At 39.1% G+C, this 24,765-nt stretch overlaps 1 protein-coding gene and 1 pseudogene across 8 annotated transcripts in view; one reads left to right on the top strand and one right to left on the bottom strand.

Moving 5' to 3' along the window:
* Positions 1 to 24,765, bottom strand: part of Akap13 (A-kinase anchoring protein 13) — a 283,132-nt gene that overhangs the window by 247,593 nt on the left and 10,774 nt on the right. The gene's annotated exons all lie outside the window — the stretch shown is intronic.
* On the top strand, positions 2,201 to 23,104 carry LOC123459476 (annotated as a pseudogene).

The following is a 24,765-nucleotide window of genomic DNA, read 5'->3' as shown; positions in this document are numbered from 1 at the left end:
GATTTTCTTTTAATCAACACTTGCAAGCTGCTTTTCTGGGCCCAAATACATATTTTTCAAAAGCATTTGCAGTATAATTACACTTAACGGATTTGTCTGTCTGACCCTCAAATCCAATCAACTTAACAAATTTGACCAGATGATTTCAGTAGTATTTCCCAGATACTTTTGTTATTTTTCATAGCTTGCTATATTGCCTAGTCTACAAATTCTGTGTATGTTGGGGGGAATACGTTAAGTGTGGAAACTTGTGCAATGGTTCATGTGTTGAGGCATGTGTGGAGGTCAGTGGACAACTTCTGGGTTATGTTCCTCACCTTCCACATTTTTTCCTGAGACAGGGTCTCTTTTGTTGTTCACTGCTACATTTACCAAGCAAGCCTTGGCTGATAATGTGACTAACTTTGGTCTGCCATAAGCCCATGATGGACTGGAATTTGTAAACCAGTAGGCCCAGATTAAACCTTTTCGCTTCATAATTTATCACAGATATTTTAACAATGAGAGAAAGCTAACACATATACCAAAAAAAAGGCCACCAAGACAGATCCACAGAAATTTACATGAATGCAAATTCTTTTAAATTCTGACCTATTTTTGTTTTGAATGAGCTTTACTAGTAATCTCACAGCCCCCTAAACATCAAAGAGTCACTCATAAATTTATAAATGATTAACTTCTCCCCCTCACAGGGTAAACATTGCTTCTTTTAGCTAACGGCCTTAATTAACACTTAGGTTATTAATTCAAGGTCCCATGCTATAGTGAAACTTTGCATTTAGACAAAAAGGAAAACCTGTCAGTACCAAGTAAAATAATAGAATATTTTTAAAGATGCTGAAAACAGAGTTTTAAAGCACTAAAGAACCAAAACTGGAAATTATAGAATGAAAGAATTATCTTCTTCATATTAAAAGTCCTTTTGGACAAATCAATATTCCACTGACACTATCTATCATTCTTACAAGTATTTTCAGAGTTTCCCTTTTATAAGAATCTTCAAAAATAGCATGAGAAAGTCATTATCTTATAGATGTCTCATTTTTATTTCCTTTCTTCCCACATAGGAGTATTTTACAACTTTATCATAAGTCCTTTTGAACAAATTCTATTTATGTATAAAAACCAAAACCTTAGGGCTGGAGAGATGGCTCAGCAGTTAAGGCACTTGCCTGCAAAGCCTAACGACCGAGTTTGATTCCCCAGTACCCACATAAGACCAGATGCACAAAGTAGCACATGCATCTAGAGTTTGTTAGCAGTGGCTAGAGGCCCTGACACACCCATTCTCATTCACCTTCTGTGCTTGCAAATAAACAAATAAAAGTATTTTTTAAAAGCTCAGTAGCTCAAGAAAACTTATCTACTCTACCAGTTGATATCAGCTCTCTCAGAAGCTTTACCTTGGAGCCGGGCATGGGAGCACACACCTTTAATCCCAGCACTCAGGAGGCAGAGGTAGGAGGAGGATTGCTGTGACTTCAAGACCACCCAGAGACTACATAGTGAATTCCAGGTCAGCTGGGCTAGAGTGAGACCCTACCTCGAAAAACAAAAACAAAAAAAAGCTTTACCTTGATTCCTATTCTGATAAGCAAGGAGTATTGTATCTTATATAACTTAAAGCCATAGAGGACTTGCTTTAAATGAAGTTAGAATTTTGACAATCTGAATTTTTTTTCCAAGAACTTTTTTTTATCTTATACAATTTTAATGCCTAAGAATTATTTATAACCTACCTTTTCTTTGTAAGTGACATAAGGGCAATACTAATTTTAAAAACATAGAACTGCTGCGTGTGGTGGCACACACCTTTAATCTCAGCACTACAAAGCATCTGAATTGCCAAAATGGATTTCAGGCCACTGTAAGAAATTGTTTGGAATGGGAGAAGATAGTTCAGTGGCAGAGCACTAAACTAGCATCATGCACCAGGCCCAGAGTTTGAACCCCAGCACTACTTTTTTTAATTTATTTTTTCTAAATACTTTATTTAAGAGAGAATGGGCATACCAGGGCCTCTAGCCACTGCAAACAAACTCCAAACACATGTGCCAACTTGTATATCTGGCTTACATGGGTACTGGGGAATCAAACCCAGGTCCTTAGGCTTTGTAGGCAAGCACCTTAACTGGTGAGCCATCTCTCCAGCTGGGCCCCTCCCCAGCACTATTTTTAAAGGGGGGAAGGAAAGTGTACAATGACATTCACTTCTCGACAAGAGAGCTGCACTGGGTTCTTTCCTAATGTGGAATCTGTGCAGGTATGTACAGGAAAAGGATGCAACACTTCATCTGGTCTTGTTAGGGTAGTATAAATAAAGGTTCCTTACTAAACAACTCCACAATTCAGAAAACAAAAACTCTGTTCAAAGTCTGAGACAAATTATACTTCCTTATAAATGAGTCAAAATGATATATAATCTAAAAACAGAAGAGTAACGATGATGACCTCATGTCTCCAAGCCCTTCCCACCCTAACTCTTAAGCCTTTTCTACTCTTCTCCAGGGAACACTTCCCCATTTCCTTCAAAGTAGCATAATAAAATCATTCCTTCTTCCAGAAAACAACCCCTAATTCTTTCAGCTGTTGTGAAACTGGCTCAGGTGGCCCTCTTCCATGATCTCTAAAGTACACTTTCATGTCTTAGCAGAGCATCTCAACAATGTAGTTGCTGATTACCTGGTGTTATATTGTAAGTTATATATAAGTGTTATAAGTTCCCTGAAATCAAGTTTAGGTCCTATACATGTACACCAAACCACCAGCACTATACACACTTGATGGCACGCTGACTATTCCAATGGATGTGTCACTGAGTCATCTGTGACTGGATTCTCAAGTGGTTAAAGGGACTTGCTTGCAAAAGCCTGTTGGTCCACACTTAATTCCCAAGTACACATATAAAGCTAGATGCACAAAGTAGTCCATGCATAAGGAGTTCACATACAGTGTTTGTAAAAGGTCCTGTCATTCCTCTACATGAGTACATCTTCTCTCTTCCATTCCACCCCTCCCTCCCTCTCTCTAAATAAAAATATAAACAAATAAAAATCCTCAGCAGATAATCGAGCATGCTAGAGCCCAATATCATTTGTGGTATTCCTATCAAGCCTCTAGCTATAACTGAAACAAAGACCTCTGGAATGCTGACATAATGAAGGAGATGGAGAAAGCTAGCTTCTTTTAGGCAGTTTCAGTTAGAAATTGAGGCCCAGGGAGAACCAGGAAATGCCATCCCACATGTCACCTCACGCTGGCACAAGAATGGAACTCTTAATAGGAACATCTGATCAAGACAGATCTACAACCAGCTATAGAGCCCGTACTGCCCCACAGTCTAACATACTACCTAGATGGGCTGGCTCTAGGGCCCACCCTCCAAATCTACAAACAAATCAGGTCTTCCCCTTACATACCTGAATCTGACCAAAGAATCCATTTTCTATACTATAAAGGCTGTTGCCTTCGTCCTGCCACACTTTCTCTCTGGATTCTTTCTGCCTGCCTCTCCTGGCTTGGGCCACAGGGATATACATGAGTCTGACCTCTATCCCCTCCTGGGGTCGGGGTGGTGAGGCGGAGCACATCATACTATTTCTTGGTCTGGAGGAACTTTTCTGCTTACCTCTGCTTTATACTAAGATAAGTTCTCACTTCAATTACATGTATTATTTTCCTCTGGTCTCTAAATCTACCACGTGGGTATTTCCCTTACGCTCCAGATCTAACCACATGGATGTTTTCACTAACTCTAAGCCTGTGTAACTGCTCTAAACTTAGGGTAACCACAGGTACAACTCTCTTTCCTCCTTAAGATTTCTCATCTGGATTTCTTGGTCTCGGCTTTGATATTTTCCCTCTACTATTCTTCTTTAAGTTCCTATCATGTGCCCTCTTAACTTCCTTCTATGGGGAAGCACAAGGCAATGCTATGTGTGTTTCTTCTAAGTCTCCCTACACAAGCTCCTAGATCCTATTTCACCTGCTTATAGCTCTGTTCCAGTCTTTAATTGAAAGCTTCAGTTTCTCTTAAATGAGGTTTATGAACTCTCCACATGCTTGTGGCTCTACTCTACCCTTTCTCTAAAAACTTCAATTTTTCTTAAATGATAAACTATACAGTGTTTTCCACATGATGGTGTGTTTCCTACTTCCCACATGTTCATGACTCTGCTCTAGACTTCTTCTTAAATCCCAATCTCCCTTAAATAAACCACACAGTTTGTGATTTCTCCCTAAATAAACTTATTAATTAATAATTTAACCTTCTTGAGTTTCATTTTAATCAATTCTTTGTTATAAAATAGAACAGGATCCATAATTGGGATTCATAAACTTGAAGACTCCTCCTGAACTTCAAAATCCCACATCAATAGGAGAGACCCCAACTTCTTAAACTGTGGATTGAGATCTCATAGGTGCTCATGAAACACTGTAGGTATCATGAAAAACTTAGAAACAGTAAAAGATTTAGAATACACAATGACCAAACGTTAACTCAAAATCAAATGGATAATGAATCTGAGGTGTCTCTGGCAATACTCACCCCTGCAGCATCACACTACTTCCCCACAATTTGGTTTCTGAAGCACTGTCGATGCCATCACACCACACACCACTGAAGAATGTTGCCTGAAACCTCTCTGCTCAAATTCTAGACTACTGTTTGTTAGGAACTGCAGTGCTTTTTTTTTTACTCTACATAACAACTTTTCTAATTGTTCAATGACAGAAGGAAAAAAAAAACTTCCCAGTATTCTACCAATCTAAACATACTTCTGCTATTCTGCACCAGATATTTATGAACCAATAATCTCAAAAGTAATGATTATAAAATAAAAATATTAATCAGCTATGAAAAACACTGAGGATATTCTTATGCCCTGCAGTATCAAAATCAGCAAAGGAGAGATGGCTTAGCCATTAAGGCGCTTGCCTGCAATGCCAAAGGGCCTAGGTTCGATTCCCCAGGACCCACATTAGCCAGAGGCACAAGGGGGCGCACACATCTGGAGTTCGTTTATAGGGCTGGAAGCCCTGGCATGCCCATTCTCTCTCTTTCTCTCTACCTGCGTATTTCTGTGTGTCCCTCTCTCTCTCTCAAATAAATAAATAAAAATAAATAAATAAAAATAAAGTATTTTTAAAAAATCAGCAAAGGTTTAATTCTTTATGGTAAAACAAACAAGCATATCCACCTCATTAACATGAAAATTTGTTTTTGCCTTTAATAAGTGGTAAAATGTTTTTATTTCAAAATAAATTATAATTTATCATCAATAAATATTTGATTTGTACACCTATTTCACATACCCAGGATTACGTAAAATTTATCAGATGAAAAGGAGTCATGATTAGAAAGTTTAAAAGGCCTATATTAAAACACCTACATTCATGTCCCATAGGGCAGAGAGCTCCCTTATAGAGCAAAGGAACAATGAAAAACTAGATGTTCCTTATGGTTTAACAATGTATACAAACTGAGAAATAAATTTTAAGTCAGAAATTAAAAAAATAATACACTAATAAAGTAAAAGTCCCTTTTATCACCTTTCTTGGACCTGTGAAAAATTTTCTCATTCACAGTAGAAGGGCCTTTACATCATTTTTAATTTTTTTTAATTTTATTTAGTTATTTGAGAGAGAGAATAAGAGGCAGAGTAGGGGGAGAGAATGGGTACACCAGGGCCTCTAGACGCTGCAAACAAACTCCAGATGCATGTGCATCTGGCTTACATGGGTTCTAGTGAACTGAACCTGGGTCCTTAGGCTTCATAGGCAAGGACCTGAACCACTAAACCATCTCTCCAGCCCCCTTTACATCTTCTAATTGTACTACAGAAGTAGACAAGTATACGGATCACACTGAGGAGGAGACAAAGGCAAAATTAAATAAAAAGATATGTACACACACACTCCTCCATCTAACCATTTGCCACCTCTCAGCCAAATAGTTCCCTTTTTGACAATGTCAGAAATTATCAAATGTTCTGTCATTTATTCTACTTCCTGTAGTCTAATCCGAGTCCTTTTCATAACTTTCTCAAACATGTCATGAGAGCTAAAGAAGACTTCTTAATAAAGTGGACAAGAGAAAGGAAAACTATTCAGTTAGGAAGGGCAAGAAAGTTGAAAGTCATACCAGCTGTTCACAACTTCAAATGTACAGGCAAGCCTCCATCTATTTTTAGATTTAACTTTCCCCACACTGTAAGAGTCACTAATAGATTAAAAGAGCTAAAATGCAATCTCAAATGATATTTTCTCTTAATTTATTTCAATTCTATGCACCTCGGACTATTTAGCACCTCAATGTTTCAGACTGGTTGCTTACTTTCTTTAAAACAAACACCATTTTTTTAAATGTTATTTTTGCAAGCAAAAGCAAGCTGGCATATAAACAAAAAATAAGGAATGCAAATCAAGCTCATCAATATAGCCAATGGGCTTTCATCAGGAACAGGAATAAGGACGAGTCAATGACCATCAAAAGGACAACACTTTATGAACTGACTCTACTAAGACTGTTGTAATTCTATCCTTTCAGTACCATAATACTTTTTTTAAATGTACATATAGTTTTCACAATATAAATCTTGCAAATCTTATGGGGTAAATATTTAAAGCAGACTTCATAATAAGATATACAAAAAAATGTGTTGGCTCTTCCTATTCCAATTTTTTCTCAATTCCAATCAAATGGGGAAAATGCCATAATGGAAGCAATTATTCTAATTAAACCCTGACAGATGAGATCTTGGAGTCCCTCTGTCTCTAATAAATAAGTAAATAAATGAGTTAAAAATTATTTAAGAAAGAGAATGGTGTGGAATGGCTTCTTGCCTTTGCAAACGCATTCCAGATGCACGCACCACTTTGTACATCTGGCTTTACATAGGTACTGGGGAGTCAAATCCAGGGCTGTCAGGCTTTGCAAGCAAGTGCCTTTAACCACTGAATCATCTCTTCTGTCCATAGAGCTTTTTGTCATGTGCAGCTGAAGATCTCTGAGTTTAAAATGTATGTTTGAAAGTTGAAATTCAACAAAATTATTGTTTACAACTTCATCAAAGGCATTAAGTAAAGCTTGTATTATTTTTCACTCAGAAGACATGACAGGTATGAATATTATGACAACTGGGGTGTTCTAAGTATATACTTCAAAGAAATGAAAGCAAAAATTAAATACAATACTTGCACACAAATGCTCACACCAGCACTACTTGCTTACAATAGCCAACAGGTAGAAGCAACCCTACCCACTGACAGATGGATAGACCAAATTTAGGACGTACATACAACAGAACGCCATGCTGCCTTTGCAAGAAAGTAAATTCTGGCACATATAACATAAGTCAAGTTTAAAGATATTATGCAGAATGGGAATGCAGCTTGTTTAGTGAAGAGAACTAGCAAGAACAAGGCCCTGAATTCAATTCCCACTACCACAAGAAAACAATCAAACAAAAAGGATTATGGGAGGTAATCAGTCACAAGACTACAAATTATGGATATCATTATTGATACGAATTACCTAGACTAGCCCAATTCACAGGGACAGAAAGGAGAATAGTATCTGGCAGGGGCTGGGAAAAATAGGCAGTTATTTACTTAATAGGTAGGTTGTGCAGATGAAAACAAACAGTGGTAATGGTTATACAACAATGTAAATAAATACACCAAATGCTACTGAACTACATAGTTAAAAATGGCTAAAATGGTAGATTTTTATGTAGTATGTATTTTACCATCATTAAAATTTTTCCATATTTTTAGAATTATCAATTACCAGCATAATAAACAGATGATATTTTCTGGAGGAATAAAACTCTAAAATGATTTACAGGTTAAAAAATAATAATAACTGCTTAGAAAGAATCGATCTAAATGGAACTCAAACATTCCCTCTTCCAGTACAGCCATCCTCACTCCAGAATCATGCCCCTAGTCCACTATCAGTCACAGAAGAACCATCTACTCCAAAGGTTCATCTATCTGACCCTGTAAATATTCAGTTTTTATTTGAGCCTCAAAATTCCTGTCTTAAACTAGTATAATGGATTTGTCTCTCCAAAGAAGTGCTTCCTTCTCCCAGCTATAACTCACCATGCTCCTCCCATAATGAGCTACTCTTTCTATTGTTTCAGAAGGACCAACCAAATTCCCTAGCACAACACAGGAGATACTTTCATCCTCCCCAGCTTGTCTTGTCAGCCTAATTGTGTGAATCACACACTCACCACACTAAATATAACTCTATACATCTTTGCTCATTGTGCTCCAATGCACAAAGCTTTATGTCTGTTCTTAGTTCAGACTACATAGCTTCAGGCCCATCATGCCATTCCTTCTTTTCAACATATGCCTGACAAATTTCTAGTCATGCTTTTATCTAGCACAGGGTTTGTGGAGATGGTTCAGTGGTAAGAGCACTTGCTACACAAGCATGAGGGCTTGATTTGCCCAGTTCGATCACCAGCATACACAGGTGAGCAGGTCACACAGTCCTACAACCCCAGTCCTGTGGGAAGCAGAAACCAGAGAATCACTAGGGATGGCTGGTCAGCCAGACTGACCAAAAACCTGCAAATCCATGTCAGTAAGACTCCATCTCAAGGAAAAACGCAGTTGAGCAACAGAGCAGGACGCTTAACACTTTCATCTGGCCTTTGCATGTGTGCACAGGAGACATGCACATCTGCACACAAGTAAATATGCTACACACACACACCAAACTGCACATACCAGACACAGACACAGAAGAAGAAGATCCAGGCAATCACTCATCTCCTTAAAACACTACGAAAGCTGGTCTCGGATTCCCATTATACTGCAACTTTTTATCTCTCAGTAAATATCCAAAACTTTTTATTTCTTGTAGATGTGTACAAACATTTTTTTCAATGAGCTTAAATGTAACTGATAGAAAACATCTCTTTGTTTTGGGAGCAAACAAATGTTCTTCAAAGTTAGGTACTTTGTGACATGGGAATGTCTATTACTCTCCCTTGGTCTTTCAGAACCAAGCCCGTAATGTGCTCAAACAAAATGGTAGCTAGTATAAATAAATTCTAACAGGCAATGAATGTTTTTCTGTACCTTCTCATGAGGATTTTTGAATCTCAAAGAGAGATGAAAATGTTGTGATTTTTAAGTATTTAGTTGAGAAATATCTCAAGTACAGGTAACATCAGGGCACAGCCAAATAGTTAAACACCACAATTATCCATTGCATTGCATGGATATTTGGTAACTGGGATATTTTCTTAACAGTGGAAGAATGGCAAAGGACAAAGGCATCCAATCAAAGGACAGATATCCTAAGTACTAAATCTTAGCCTCACTTTCAAGATGCTTCTGTCCAGATGTTTCCATACTGATGTTTGGAATGCAGCTTTCTTCAAAGCAAATATTAAAGGAAAACCACAAATAAGAAAAGAAAAAAGTAGAACTACTATGCGTGGCACCACTTAGTCTCATCCTGATACTATCCAAAACTTGAGAATACTATGGTGGGGCGGAACACAACAAATGAAAAAAAAATTAAAGGGAAGTATGATCAAAATGCATTATGTGCATGTAAGAGAACTGTCAATGAAGTTTTTTTTAAGTCCCCAACACAACAGAGGGGATAAACACCCCTTGCCCAGCAAACCCCTATGGCAATGGAGCTACGGGGTGACAGTGGTTACCAACAGCATGAGGAAGTAGGAGACCCTGTAACTCACATAACAATTACACACTTGTGCAATAGTGGCAGAAAGCCTTTGTGGGTAACCAACTGCCCTCTGATTGGACATGAGGCCTGCTCAGTGGAAGAAAACGCCTAACTGGTCCTGGGAACCAAAGTAGCACCACACAGTCAGGATAATCACACTGCCCAGAGAGAAGCCCCCAGTGTCACCAGTATAAGCTGAGTGGATAGCTGCATCAAAATGTCCCTCAAGCTCCTAGCCATGGTCCCCTTTAACCAAAGCTGCTCTCACCCTTGGCCGGAGAATCAATTTTATCTTACAGATAACAGACAATACTGGGTAGATCCAAGATCCATCAACACAAGACGACAACAGAATAGTCAAATCAAAATGTGCCACCTCGACCACATTTACTGGGGTCCAGAAGGAATTACAGAGGAAACAGTGACACCAGTATTGTTCCCAATGCTAGCCTGACATCCACACTAAAGAAAATAGCAATAAACACTGTAGTGAACTGAACCACATCATAAGAGAGATACAAAGGCTGCCAAAAAACCAAGTTTAACCAATAACACACCTGCCAAGGCTCAGGGACTACTGTGAAAGATGGTGTGTGAAGACTGTAAAAACAAGGAGGGTAGATACACCTTGAGGCAAAGCTCCCTGTAGAAACAGAGGTTCTAATTACCCCACAATGAACACCAATAATTCTATTGAAGAGAGCCTTCAGGGAAATGGGTTGGGGGGTGGGATCATACTACAATTTACATTAAAAATCAATTAAGGAAAGCCGGTGTGGCGGTGCATGCCTTTAATCCCAGCACTTGGGAGGCAGACGTAGGAGGATAGTGGTGAGTTCAAGGCCACCCTGAGAATACAGAGTGAATTCCAGGTCAGCCTGGGCTACAGTGAGCCCCTACCTTGAAAAAAAAAATTAATTAAGGAGCTGGAGAGATAGTTTATTGGTTAAAGGCACTTGCCTGCAAAGCTTAAGGACCCAGCTTTGCTTCCCTAGTACCCATATAAGCCAGAGGCACAAGGTGGTACATGTCTGGAGTTTGTTTGCAGTGGCTAGGGGCACTGGCATGTCCATTCTCTATCTGCCTCTCTCAAATAAATAAACACTTTTTAAAAAATAAAAATAAAAAATTTAAGTCATCAACAAAGCTGGGTGTGGTAGTGCATGCCTTTAATCCCAGCACTCAGGAGGCCAAGATAGGAGGAGATCATTATGCGTTTAAGGCCACCCTGGGGCTACCGAGTGATTTCCACTTCAGCGAGGGCTGAAGTGAAACCCTGCTTCAAAAAGGAAATTAACACCAAAACAAAAGGCACTGTTCACTGTCTGACCTGCTACATGGTCTTTACTTCATTTTCTGCATCCCCAAAATGATCAATGGTTTGTCACAAGAATGCTGAGACAAGCTGACTAGCTTCATTAGCAATTAATCTGTATTTCAAGATATTAGGGAAAGAAAACACCCTGTTAAGATTCAAATCCAAATAATACACTCCAAACAACAAATAGTTAGAGGTGGTCTAACACACAAACATTTCTTAAACACGTGCTATTTGGTATTCTCATCAATTCAAGTTGGCAAGCAATATCCTTGACTATCCAAAAAGTGAAGCTTCATCCAAACCAAAATACCATGCAGACTTACAGATGAAACATGAACAGTTCAAGAATCAGGTATGCTATACAAACTCATAGGCAGTGATTCTAAGGATAGTAAAAGTATCTCCCCACAACTGAGTAACCATTTAGATATTCCAGAGCATTATTTTTAAAATCACTAATAATTCATCTATTTCTACTTCTGGTGATACAATTTAACTAACAGATATAAACTATTCTTTCTCTGTGTTAGTCACTTGTCATCACTGTGACAAAATACCTGAGAAAAATATGTAACAAGAGTGAAGGTTTGCTTTAGCCCCATTTCAGTCCATGGTTGGCTAGCTTCACTACTCTGAGGTCTATGGCAAAGCAGAAGTACACACCAGAGGAAGGTGGCTCACCCCATGGTAGCCAGGAAGCAGAGTATCTGGAAGGGACCAGAGAGAAGACATGCCCTTTAAGGGCATGCCACTATGACCTAGTCCTCTAACCAGGTCCAATTTCCTGATAGCACATCCAATATGAACTCATTAATGGTGACTTCATGATTCAATCACCTCTCAACTGAACCACCAGCCAGGGACCAAGCCTTGGGCGGGGGGGGGGGGGGGGGGGGTTGAGATGGGGCCCTGCATATTCAAACCACAACACTCAGTCACCAAGACCAGACTAAAAATCAGTGAAGAAATACACATTAAAAACATTCACCAGAAAAGACTCTTGTATCAGCAGTGCTAGATAGCCTTATGTTCCTACCTCACAACTTCCTGTGCAATTCAATCTTCCTACGTAGCTGTGATAGGAAATCTTTTTCTAATTTTTTGTTCATTTTTTATTTATTTGAGAGCGACAGACACAGAGAGAAAGACAGATACAGAGAGAGAATGGGTGTGCCAGGGCCTCTAGCCACTGCAAACAAACACTAGACACGTGCACCCCCTTGTGCATCTGGCTAACATGGGTCCTAGGGAATCGAGCCTTGAACCAGGGTACTTAGGCTTGACAGGGAAGCGCTTAACCGCTAATCCATCTCTCCAGCCCTGTAATAGGAAATCTTAATGAATGTTATCTTACCTGAAAATCAGTGCCATCACAGCTAAGACCAATTAACTCATCCTGCCTCACAGAAAAATGTCTGATTACACTAAATTCAAAATAGCAACTCTGCTGCTTAATTTGCTTACTTTCTTCTGCTGAAATCATAATGTCAACACCTATGATTTTGGAGACTGTGTTATGAATTCTCATTTCCAGAAGTCAGTAGGTAAATTTACTCTGCTCTGCATTTGGATATCCAACAGAATGGCCACAGATCACACCTCTGAGAGATCTGTGTACAGGAAAAACCTTACTCCATTATCACCTCTATGCATCTATTGAGCATCAGACTCCTCATCCACAAAATATGGAAGGGTAATGAGGTTGGGGAAATGGCTCAATGACTAAAGACACTTATCCCACAAGCCCACTGACCAGAGTTCAAATCCCCAGAATCCACAGAAAGCTGGAAGCTAGCTGGTACAGACTACCACAATGGGAAGCAGAGTCAGATAGTGGCTGGCCTCAGACTGTGGCCTCCTCAGTGTCAAAAAAGAGAGACCAAGATCCTGCCTCAAGCAAAGTGGGAAGAAAGGACTAACACTCCAAGGTTGTCCACTGGCCACAAATACAGAATACCAGGTGTGTGCCCAATATGCATAAAAGTACACATGAACACTCACATAATGTTTAAAATGAGTAAATAACAGACTGTATCTCTTGAGAGTTGTAAGAATTAAAAATACATTTTGCAGAGCACTTAGTATAAAAGCTAAGCACACGGTAAGTAGTAATAAATAGTGGTAATTATCAGTTAATATTGCTATTATCAAATAGTAATGACTAAAATAAAGCCATAACCACTGCAAAGGCAGTGAATGCATCGTATTTTGTTCATCATTCAACCCTAGCACCTAGAAGTGTTCCCACAATAAAATTCTTAAGAAGGTATATCCAAAGCTAGTTAACTGCAAAGTCCCTGAGCCTAAATTTCCTATTCTAGCAAAATCAAAACTGCCTTGCTTAGAGAGATTGGAAATGATATGCTATAACACAGTGATGGTGGTTCTCAACAAATTACAGATATTTTCTAGTGAATCTGTCCCTGGACAATTCAACATGAATGCTGAGTTGGGAAAAATACACATTTCTTTTTTTTTTTAATTTGTACTTGGGTTCTTAGCTCACAAAGCAACCATTACTTATTTTCGGATTCACAAAAGAAATGTCTTAGCCTGGAGAGAGTAGTTAAGGAACCTGCCTGCAAAGCCTAAGAAGCCATGTTTGATACCTCAGATCCCATGTAAGCCAGACACAGAAGGTGACACATGCACAAGGTCGCAGATGCACACAAGGTGGCGCATGCGTCAGGAGTTCAATTAGAGTGACTGGAGGCCCTGGCATGTCAATATTCATATTCTTTCTCTGTGTGTGTGTGTGTCTCTCTCTCTCATAAAAAAAAAAAAAGGTCTGTTGGGCTTGCCTATAAAAAAGACATGCCTCCATTTAAGGGCACATAACCAACTGAGCTAGGGTCTAAAGTGGTGGTCTTTATACTGCCACAGCACTTTTGGTAAAGCAGCCAAAATAATGCTCCACCACAGCTAGGGGTGGGGAACTGTGGTATTTCAGAGAATTCATGAGCTAGGATGCAATGTGTATAACAGGGACCATGAAAAATCATGTACCAAATATCCTTGGACTTGAATGAAAACTTTTATGATTATCTGAATTTAAAAGAATGAAAAATTCAACATTCTGATAGATACTACCAAATGAATTACTAGGCACAAAATTTGTTAGAATATTTTATTACCTTAAAAGTGTTGTCTTCACAAAAATCAAAATGGAAATATATTTTAAAAGAAAAATAGCCTTTAAAGGAAAAAGACTAAATTCTATGTGGGGAGGTGAAAGAGCTACTGATATAAAACCAAAAATAACTTCACATAAATCATAACATTCTTGTGCTACTATTAAAGAGAAATAGACATCTGGAAAGAAAACATAAGGGAGAACTCAAAAACTGCACAGATCAGTAATCTGTGCAGCTTTGTTTAATTTTCCATGTCTAATTTGACAGAAACCTCAAATTTCATACAAAAGTGCTTGACAGAGGGTTTATAGTCCTATTTCTGTAATTACTCTGTTGAAGGGAAAACAGGCTACTCAGCACTCATTTGATTTGAGTTAAAGTTGTCTGATTGGTATCTAGGGAATAGATTATGCCATGTTTGGCAGAGACATTTCATGCTATACAGTATTATGCATTAGGATGTAAATGCCATTTAAAATCATTATTATGAATATTACAGAGGAGCTGGAGAGATGGCTCAGTAGGAAGGGTGATGCCCACAAAGCCTAAGGACCCAGATCCAATTCCCCAGTATCCACATAAAGCCAGATGCACAAGGTAATGCATGCATCTGGAGTTCATTTGCAGTAGCTAGAGGCCCTGGCACACCCATTCATATTTTCTCTCTCATAAAATTTTAAAAAGAATATTAAGGGGCTGTGAGAGATGGCTCAGTGGTTAAGGTGCTTGCTGGCATAGCCTAACAACCCAAGTGTGATTCCCTAATACCCACATTAAGCCAGATGCTCAAAGTGGTGCATGCATCAGGAGTTCATTTGCAGGCACAACAGACTAGTCTGCCCATTCTCTCACTCTGCCAGGCATGGCGGTGCATGCCTTTAAGCCCAGCACTCAGGAGGTAGAGGTAGGAGGATCATGGGGGTTCAAGAACAGCCAGAGACTACATAATGAATTCCAGGTCAGCCTGGACTAGGGTAAGACCCTAACCAAAACAAACAAACAAAAAAACCAGAATGAATAAAATGAGGCTAGGGAGATGGCTCAGCAACTAAAGGTACTTGCTTACAAAGCCTGCCAGCCCAAGGTTCACTTCCCCAAAACCCATGTAAAAGCAAGATGCAAAAACTGACCCAAGCATCTGGCATTCATTTGGAGTGGCAAGAGACCCCGGCACAAATGTGAGCATGCTCACACACACACACACACACATACATTCACAAATAAGTATTTTTTAAACTTTCTCATTTTGTTTATTTGCAAGCAGAGAAAGAGAGAATAGAGATAGACAGAGTGAGAGTGAGTGGACTTATCAGGTCCTCTAGCCACTGCAAAGAACTTCAGATGCATACACCACTTCATGCATTTGGCTTTACATGGGTATTAGGAATCAAACCCAGATCCTTAGGCTTTGCAGGCAAGCGCCTTAATGGCTGAGCCATCTCTCCAGCTTTAAAAAAATACTTATTTGGGGCTGGAGAGATGGCTCAGCCATTAAGGCGCTTGCCTGCAAAACCTAAGGATCTGGGTTTGACTCCCCAGTATCCATGTGAAGTCAAATGTACAACTGGCACACATCTGGAGTTTGTCTGCAGTGGGTAAAGGTCCTGGCGTACCCATATTCATTCTCTCTTTCTCCCTCCTTCCCTCTCTAATAAATAAAAATAAAATATTAAGTAAATAAATAATCCCAACACTTGGAAGACAGAGGTAGGAGGATCATTCCGTGAGTTCAAGGCCAGCCTAGGATTACAGAGGAAGTGCCTAAGTCAAAATGGGCTAGAGAGAGATCCTACCTCAAAAAAATAAAAAAAATTAAAACAAGAGTTAAATTTTATGGTATATGAAAATATTGTATATAAATTTTATCATAATAAAATGGATAGTTTTAAAATAATATATACAGAGAATAGCAAAATCTTACTAGTTCTCAAAAAATCTGGATAATAGGTATACAAGGATCAATTCAACTGTTTGAATTATGTATGAATTATGCAAGTGCTCAGTTCAAACATTCACATGTCAATGATAGTGCTGTTGAACAGATTAAAATATAAAGTGGTACACCAAACCAAAAAAAAAAAAACAAAACTAGTGAATAGCTGAACAAATTTTACCATGAGTCTTGGGCAATATTGGCTGAAATATGTGGTCGTCTTTTCCCTTAAAATTGATACTTTAAATTCATTCAACTCAAGTTAAAGCTAATGCTAAGAAAAGAAAAATCAAGCTATGGTGGTGCACGCCTTTAATCCCAGCCAGGCAGAGGTAGAAGGGATCACCAACAGTCACAGGCCACTCTGAGACTACATATGAATTCCAGGTCAGCCTGGGCTACAGCAAGACCCTACCTCAAAAAAAAAAAGGAAAGGAGGAAGGAAGGAATAAGAAAGATAAGAATATGCTCATTCTCAACAGGATAGATTTTAACTTTAAAGTATCACATAATTTGGGCAAAAATTCATCCATCCTCCACCAATCCAAAAATTTCCTAAAGCAGTAATTAGTATGTGCTCCACACAATGCCAGGTGCTAGGATACAGCAATGGATGAGCAAAGCTACTAAAATCTATCCCCAGGAGGCTAAAGCCTAGAGTCAGCATAGACACGTGAGGTCACCTTTCCTACCTATTTACTGAGCAATCTGAGGTATCTGGGAGAAAGGAAACAATAAGTGGGCAAAGACAACATGAACAAATTTAAAGAAATGACTGATAATCATAACAACCAAATCCTTAATGTAAGCAGAAATAAAAAGAACAAGCACATCCTAGCAAACCATTTTGAGAAACTCAGTTTATTTCTACAGCTTATGATACTGCTGCAACCAGGTAGGTTTCCAAAGAAAACTTCTGTCTTGTCTAAATTACATATTTATGTTATCCTGGTTAAAAACATAAATAAAAATTAAAAACCTCCAGAAGAAAGTTTGCTCTTCAGAAAGGTAAGTGAATGTTACTTTCAGACATCCTTATATGTAAAAGGGTAAGCTGCAGGCTCCTCGGACCCAGGTCAGCAGGCTAGTGTTCACCCCACCACTGGGAACGACCAGCTCATAACCACCTTCCCACCCACTGCCCCATGGTGCGCAGACCAGGTCTTCCTGCACTTCCTGCAGGCTACCCAGAGACCAAATCCCTAGCATTCCCTCCTCCCTCAGTTTCCCTTCCCCTTCCCACCACATGGACCACTGCCCCCACCTAACCCGCAGCCATACCATGTCACAGGACCCAGAAGTCCCATCCGCCCCCTGCTACTTGGTCCCAAGGGACCCTGCCGTCCCATCCCCTCACCCCTCAGCATTGCAGAACCACCATGAAATCCCATCCCGCCACCCCACTGCAACACAAGTCTTCTTTGTCTCATTTCCCTCTACCCTCTACCCCCTTGGACCACCTGACCATGTGGTCCCACACCCCGAACCACTGACCAACAAGCCCCTTCATTAGGTCCCTGGGGTCCCACCAGAGGCTTGCAAGCACCTTCCCTCTCAACAGACAGGCCCATTGCCATAAGAAAAGAAGCCTAGTCAAAGCAAACATAAAAGGTAATAATCACTGAAGACCCTTCAAGAGTAGACTACAGCTTCCTCCTAAATTAAATAAGACTCCTACACTGTGATGGGCAGACCACAGTGCAAAAGTACTAACATGAAAAATCAAATTCAAGTAAATCCAATGAGGTTGGCCCAGTCCCACAATGAAAGTCTCTTATCAAAACATAGAACAGACAATAGGATCAGAATCCCAAAATGAAGATACAAGCTATGCAACTCTGGCCAAGCAATTAGGAGAACTTGCAGAAAATTAACAAAGGTCAAATATCCAATAGTTATATGAATGTTGTCCTCACTACATGAGACCTAATAGAAAAAAATCAGGAAGTATGCCAAAGATAGTTAAATGATATAAAGGAGAGCAAAAAAAGAAAAAGAGGACCTCAATAATCAGCTGGCTAAGCTCAGTGAAGACATAAATAAATGCAAGAATGAATTCCAAGAACATTAAGAAAATCAGAAAATGACATGAAAAGGGAACTCGACAGAGAGATAGACATACTACACATAAAAAGGCAACAGAAAATACAAACCAAATTGAACGAGTCCAAAATTCTATAAAAACTCTCTAGAATAGGGTCAGCCACATGGAGGACAGAAACTCAGAACTGGAAGACAAAACAGAACAAACAGCTCGTGAGTCCCAAACTTTCAATAAGTTCAAAAATTGTTGTGAATAAAACCTAAGGGAACTAGGGGATACCCTTAAATGTCCCAACATTCAGATCTTGAGAATACCAGAAGGGGAAGAAATTCAGACCAAAGGCATGGAGAACTTATTCAAGGAAATTATCAACAAAAGGAATATACAGATTTAATGAAATGCCAATAAGAATCCCAACATTTTTCTTCACAGAGATAGAAAATAAAATGATCTCAAAATTCACATCGAATGGCAGAAGGCCTCAGATATCCAAGCACATCCTCAGCAAAAGAAGCACCTCTGGAGGCATCACCACACCTGAACTAAAGCAATATTATAAAGCCATAGTAACAAAAACAGCATGGTACTGGCATAAAAACAGGATTATAGACCAATGGAACAGAATAGAGGACCCAGACTTTGGGTCAAGTAACTACAGCTACTTGATATTTGACAAAGGCCCTAACAATGTAGACTGGAAAAAAAAAAAAAAGACAGCAATCTTCAACAAATGGTGCTAGACAAATTGGGTAACCACTCAATCCACTCATCTTACCATGTACAAAAATCAAGACAAATGGATCAAAGACCTCAAACAATGTAAGAATGGAAACTCAGCTACTACTGAAGAAAAAAATTAAAAGGAATTTCTCATGATATAGGAATGGAAAAAGACTTCCTGAACAAAACCCCAGTAGCTTAGGAAATTAAGCAATCACTCAACCATTGGGTTCTCATGAAGCTGAAAAGTTTTTTCACAGACAAACATACAATAAGCAGAGCCAATACATTACTCACAGAATGGGAGAAAATTTCTGCCGGCTATACAACTGACAGAGGCCTAATTTCTAGAAGCTACAAGAACTCAAAATCCTAAACAATAAAAAGTCAAACAACACACTTACAAAATGGGACAGAGAACTGAACAGGGAGTTCTCAGAGAAAGAAATACAAATGGCAAACACACACAAGAAAATGTTCAACCTCACTAATCATCAGGGAAATGCAAACTAAAACAACTATGAGATTCTACCTTACCCCAGTAAGGATAGCAAACATAAAAAAAATTAAATAAAAACAAATGTTAATGAGGATATGGAGAAATAGGAACCCTCATTCACTATTACTGGGAATGTAAGATGGTACAACCACTATGAAAAGCAATATGGAAACACCTAAAAAGGTTGACTATAGAGTTACCAACAAACCCAGTTATTCCCTTATTGGGAAATTACCATAAAAACTCCATGCCTCAGTTGAGAGATATTTGCTTAACCATGTTTATAGCTGCTCAACTCATAATAACTAAGAACTGGAATCAACCCAGATGTCCATCAATAGACAAAAGATAACTAAGATGTGGCATGTCTACATGATGGAATTCTACATAGCAGTAAGGAAAAATGTCACAATAAACTTTGAGGAAAAATGGTCAAACATGGAACAGATCATTCTCAACAAATTCAGCCAATCACAGAAAGACAATCGTCACATGGTCTCACTCATCTGTGGCTCTTAATCTGGATCTGCCCGAAATGCTGACATACTTAATAGGCATCTGGAACATCGGACAATAGGGAGGGTGGGGCAGGAACGGAGGGCAAGGGTGAAAAGGAGAACACAAAATTAGACCCAAATGGAATTGGTACCATAAAATCCTATATCCTGAAAGACAGACTAAAAGGCTGAACTTTCATCAGGTCCTTAGAGGGAATACCTGAATCAAAGCACCCTGGAGAGGGTATGATGAAGACTAACCTTAATCTTCTTCTGATTCTCTCTCTCTCTTCTCTTTTTCTCTTTTATATTACCTGTCATTTTCTTCCTTCTTTTACCTTGGTGCTGGCTGACCTGTAACACTAAGTACCAGGATGTGGTTACCAACCACAAAGGTCTCTGTTGATCACAGAGACCTATAAGGTTTCCCAAAAGAAGACAGACTTCTGTCAGAGTACTTGATTACCCACCAAAGGTTAGAGACCTTACTGCCAAAGACACCATATGCTGTTGGTATGGACATAGAGAGACCTAGCTGGAATCTGAAAGAGAGTCAGTCCCCTAGACAGTTAGCTTGTCTAGTGCCAGAAGGTGCTACATAAACGACTGGAGGAAAATGGCCAACACCTGTCCAATCAACTTGTGGTCTAAGCTACTCAGCAGCAAACAACCTCACGTGATGCTCACTCAAGTGTAATAGTGGCACACACCCATGGTGGGTAACCAACTGCTCCTGAACTGGCTAATGAATCAGCTCAGTGGAACGGAACCCATAGCTGGAACTGAGAAACAGTCAGAATCATATCCAAAAAAAAAAAAAAAAAATTCCCTCTCCAATATGAAGCCCCAGAAATCTTGGGCTACTAAAGGGCCTACACCTATTAAATTCTCTTTAAAACAATGATGGTTATCCCACTTATCTGGTGCTGAACTCACTCGTCACTGGAGAATCTGCTTCTCTTTTTCAGATGGACACTGTTGTAGTCAGATTCACATTGCTGGTAGAAATCACCCAACAAAGAGCAGCTTGTGGGAAAAAGAGGTTTATTTTGGCCTACAGGATCGAGGGAAAGCTCCATGATGGCAGGGGAAACCAAAGGCATGACCAAAGGGTGGACATCACCCCTGGCCCACATAAGGTGGACAACAGGAACAGGACAGTGTACCAAACACTAGCAAGGGAAAGCTGGCTGTAACACCTGCCCCAACAATACACTGCCTCCTGATGGCATTAATTCTCAAATCTCCATCAGCTGGGAACCTAGCATTCAGAACACCTAAGTTTATGGGGGACACTTGAACCAAACCACCACAGATGAAGAACCTGAGGAAAGAATCAGCCCATCATACCACACCAGGGCCCCAGCTGAAACCATAGAGTAATTGGGGAAATAAGCAAAAGTGCTGCTTCCTTGGTGAACCTGGATTCACAGAAAGGGGGCAAAAAGATTGTTAGAGCCACAAATTGGGACATACACAGAGACAATGCCTGTTCCCCCTAACTGATGGCTACCCCCACAATGCATGACCCATAGTCCCCAATGAAGAGGGTCCCTTCAGAGGGGACAGGACAAGGAGGAGGCTAACAATGGCACCAACACATGCTGTTTACACACTAAGTATGTACATAACAAAGAAAAAAAGCAGGAAAAAAAATTAAAATAATAATAAATAAAATGTAAGCTTTAAATATTTCCCTAAGCCAATCTCAGTTATCTGTAGTTAACACACAGCATCAATCAAGTTCCAGCTGTGCAACACTTTCCCAGGCAACATAAGTCCTGGAAAGAAAAAAAGAATGAAAAGCTTAAACATGAGTGTATTTAATGTTGTAAAGGTTTTCACCACCAACAAGCAACTCATTTCACTTACGAAGGCCATATTCAAAAAGAGAAGACAGCAGCTGACAAGATGGCTCAGTGGTTAAATAAATAAAATTTTTTATTTATTTTTTTTAAAGAGAAGAAACCAAAAAAGAAAGACAAAATGAAAAAAAACACATTATCTAATGAAGGGAAAAATTCAGGGCTATTCTTATGTGGCAACACTAAAATAACATATCATACTCGTGATAAAAATGTAATTAAATTTATGTGGCCAAGCTCTCAGAATTTTGCTCCTTTCTGCCACCACATACTAAGATTTCTCTGACAGATTAAAGATTAACCAGTTCTTCTGAATGCTGGGGTTATAACCAATGATGAACAGAAATGGTGCACCTTAGGAAACCACTCAGGCACAATATTTATCAAATGGTCCTATTTATTGCACAGTATGAGGGAAAAAAAAAATCTTTAAAGTATAGTAACATGATTGTCAACAATAGTAAGGAAATCATCTATTCCAAGCAAAGCACACACACTGAAATACTGAAGACTCCTCAGTAGTATGGAAACATCCTTTCTTCCATTTCTTGACCAAGAGCTTAAGCTTTATAGCCTGCTCTGGCCACCTCTAGGATTCAATAAAAAGGCAAGTTGGCTGAGCATAGTGGTACACGCCTTTAATCCCAGCACCTGGGAAGCAGAGGTAGGAGGACTGCCATGAGTTCGAGGCTACCCTGAGATTACACAGTGAATTCCAGGTCAGCCTGGGGTTGAGTGAGACCCTATCTCACCAAGGGAAAAAAAAAAAAAAGGCAATCTGGTGGGCTTGCAAAATAAAAGTGTTGCTGTGCCTACAAGCAGGTAGTAGAGAAGCAGTTTCTCTTCAAAACATCTTTTCTCATATTATGTGGTAAGAATCTTGACACACCATAGTTGCCAGCAGCAGCAAAATGAGTGATAGCAGACAGAACTAATGTGAAGCATTCACTTCCAGTCCAAAACCAAGCTTTAGCTTGTGTCTGTCATAAATCTACATATTTTTTCTTCTAAATTACTGTAACTCCAAAACAGATCACTTTGACATCTGATGGCAGGTTAGCTGTATGCTAACCACCCTTCTGTGGACACTCCATGTAACCACAAACCTATCCCTCAACCAGATCCTGTTGTATTCTCATGAAGAAATACATTCACACATGCTAACACAAAATTAGAAGAAAACAGTGAATGCCTTGAGCCAGGATCCTATAGAACCTAGTAAATGTACTTTACTTAGCAACACTGGTCTTCTCATGGACAAGTATCACAGATGTCCCAAGAAACTAAATCCTGTAAAAGACAGATGTCTTATATTGAGACTCTGGGGAATACAAGGAGAAATGTTATCCTACATCTTGTTTGCTAATTGAGAAAATAGAATCCAGTGTATTAATATGTTATATATAGTAAAATAATTTTTTAAAGTCCTTTCATTTAAAAAGTAAGTCACTAGTAAATTATTTCACACCTGAGAGAGAAAACTAGAACTAATGTCTCTTCCAAGTACACAAACATGCCAAGCAAAAGTCACTTTCCTGGGGTGGGGGAGGACAGGGACTAAGCAACAAGTGGTAATGAGAAAACTAGCACAGTATCCAGTCACAGAATCATTGCTTAAGAGAGGGAAAAAAGTGTTTTCTTCCTGGAAATTCGTATGTATTAATAGGTCCATTCATTTTCCAGTCTGTTCCAATCACATCCTAGTCTCCAAAATGCTCTCAGAAATGAATTAAGACAATTTATTTTCATGGGTCTACAGAACAGAAAGGTGCATTCAAAGTGAACCATCCATGTCTGTTCCCAACCATTTTATCGGTGTCTTTTTCCAATCCATAACTTCATTCCCTCACATCAAACAGAAGATATAACAAAAACCATAGAGGTGAGAAAAGCTGCTTACACCTGCATTTTTCTACTTCGCCCCTTAACACTTCAGGACTGCTAAAATGAACCCTGAAAACTGGTCTTTCAACTTTCAGTATAAAGTCCAACATGAACTAATTAAATGTTTGTAAAACACTTTGAAAATGAGAACAAGTGTGCAAATGTTAATTATTAATTTCCATCCACAAAGCATGTGAGGAAAAAACACAATTCTTCTGGCAAGTTCCTGCTACTGTCAGGGCACAAACATAAAATCCTAATATGTTCTTAAGATTTCTAGAAAAATTATAAAAGTGTTTTTTTTATTTACAACAAGAACAATGTGAAACTTTAAGCTGTCTGCTTTAGATATACTTACATCAGAATGAAAAATGTGGCTTATGGTATATACAATAAAACCAGCATATGCTTAAAGTCACAAAGTCCTAGATAAAAAGTTACAGTTCATTGACTTGAGAGAAGAAAACCCAACCTCTGAACTTTAGATGGTTTTTCCCCCCTTTGCCATCAAATAAAGGGAAAGAATATCATCTACTTTATATGGTTATTGTAAAGAATTAAGCAAAAGAACACACAGAAAAGCTTCTTCTTCCCTTTATAATGACTTTATTTTCTACACAATATCCTTTGGAAAATAGTCTCAAAAGATCTCTCCAGACTGGAAACACACTATCATAGAAGCTCTAAGCTAATATCCAGTAGCACTTTAGAAGGAAGGTCCAGGTAAAAGTGTTGGTCATTCCTAAGTACTGACATTATACATACCTACACACACACACACACACACACACACACACACACACACACGCCCCAAAACATGAAAGTATCCTCACCAGGCCCCAAGGCTTCAGGTGACCAAATATGTACTTAAACACTATTTCCCAAATTTTGTTGCCACAATGATTCTCTAAATAACTAAAATACAAGTTCTCCTGCTGAATTCCTGTGTATTCTAAGCTCAGCTACTCTGTACAGGGAGCCCAAAAGAAAAATCCTTTGGGTACCAAAGGTAACAGAAGTTACCCCATATGCAATGCCACAATGGACCTCTTTTGTCTCACCCCATAAAAGCACCCTTTTCAGGGAGGGGGGGGACAGAACACAACTGGCTAGACCAAGAAGCACTTTTAGTGATAGCACCCAAATC

This window comes from Jaculus jaculus, chromosome 3, assembly GCF_020740685.1.
Source record: "Jaculus jaculus isolate mJacJac1 chromosome 3, mJacJac1.mat.Y.cur, whole genome shotgun sequence".
NCBI lineage: Eukaryota > Metazoa > Chordata > Mammalia > Rodentia > Dipodidae > Jaculus > Jaculus jaculus.
Note: the sequence above shows the minus strand (reverse complement) of the source record. Positions and strands in the feature narration are given on the sequence as shown.